The sequence below is a fragment of the Boleophthalmus pectinirostris genome, unplaced genomic scaffold, assembly GCF_026225935.1.
Source record: "Boleophthalmus pectinirostris isolate CB_2022bp ecotype Guang Dong unplaced genomic scaffold, ASM2622593v1 HiC_scaffold_9, whole genome shotgun sequence".
Taxonomy (NCBI): domain Eukaryota; kingdom Metazoa; phylum Chordata; class Actinopteri; order Gobiiformes; family Gobiidae; genus Boleophthalmus; species Boleophthalmus pectinirostris.
The window spans coordinates 28,531,351-28,532,905 of record NW_026571541.1 but is presented as its reverse complement, the minus strand read 5'-3'; the positions used below and the strand labels follow the sequence as shown (position 1 = coordinate 28,532,905).

The 1,555-nt window shown below is 33.2% G+C and overlaps 1 non-coding gene across 1 annotated transcript; it reads right to left on the bottom strand.

Annotated features, from left to right (window-relative positions):
- Positions 1-214: 214 nt before the first annotated feature.
- trnak-uuu (transfer RNA lysine (anticodon UUU)) lies at positions 215-287 on the bottom strand. The gene has a single exon. It is a non-coding gene; the product is annotated as a tRNA-Lys (tRNA).
- Positions 288-1,555: the final 1,268 nt, after the last annotated feature.

Sequence of the window (1,555 nt, the reverse complement as noted above, 5' to 3'; positions counted from 1 at the left end):
ATGCATTTTCTGGCTGGTGTGACTTATACTCCGGAGTGACTTATAGTCCGAAAAATACGGTAATTCTATATTGTCCATTGAGATTTACACTACAGATGAGTCAGACTTAAGTTTTTTGTTGTTGCTTCCATTTAAATATACAGTACTTTGTTGTATGATAATGACTTTGTTGTGTTACTCTTCCTTGTTTACATGCCCTGTATAAAATCTGTCTCGCCCAAACAGGGACTTGAACCCTGGACCCTCAGATTAAAAGTCTGATGCTCTACCGACTGAGCTATCTGGGCTCTGGAAGACAAAAGGAGCAGCAGCTAAATAGTAGGTGGCATAAACAGGCCTTATCTACGATCAAGACACAAATAAAAAACAAAAGATATAGTGATCTATGTTTATCCGACTGTATCCCTGTACATTTTACTTGTCATAACACTTGGATTTGAACACAAAAGCTGCTGCTGCTACAATGAATTCTATTTAGGAAACATATTTTTGACACTTCCCTATTGTAATATCAGGGCACAGACACATTCATAATAATAATTTCCTCCTTTTCAGTGATCGCGCCCATCTTAATGTGATTCACCTCCGTGTAATGACATTGAGCCTTTATCTGGCAGCGTATCATATGTTTTTAATGAGACATCGATCAACTCCTCACCTTCTCCCATTTCCTCTTAGAGTGCTCTTGATAAAACGTAAGCCGCTCTTAGAAATGGACTGGCCAAAGATGACGGATACTAAAGGAGATATATAAGAGCAATAACCTTTAAGTTCAGTTTTAAGTCTTTGCAAAAAGGCATTGATGTGGGTGACTACTTTTCTCATTTCTGGTTGGTAAGAGGGGATGTTTTTAATTAATAGTAAAGTGAAAAATGACATGCTTTTGTTTGCTATATATTTGTATCATTATGTTATATTTTGGACATTTTAAATCGCAATATTGATAGGTTTCAGATGACAACACAGCATTGTATAGACCAACATTATTTAATACAGATGGGGGGCAGCTAAAATTCATGTAAAATTAATTGTTCAACTGTAGATTTCTGTTGTAATATAGCATGGTATTGGGTAAGGCTGTGCAATTCATTGAATTTTGATTGTGATTTCGATTTGTGTGTCAAACGATCTCCAAACTCATATTTGAAACGATTTAAAGCTTAACAAAGTTTATTTTGGGATATTTTTTATATTAATTATAGTATATTTATTTACATTTTTTTAAATACAGAGATTGTAGAACAGCTGGATATATAGTTTATTTTGGATACATTTGGGTTTTTCTGTGCCTTATTTCATGTTTTAAGTATATTTTATTCATTTTATGCACCGCAAAACTGCTCTAAGGTTCATATTTGTAACCTATATTTATTTTCAGTTTGAAAATTTTGCTGAGTGTTTTTTTTTTTAGAGAGAAATGCTGAATAAATGCATTTTGTAACTAAAAAAATAATCGTTTGAATAATCGTGATTTCAATATTGACCAAAATAATTGCGATAATGTTTTTTTTCCATAATCGAGCAGCCCTAGTCTTGAGTCTCATGAATAATTGAA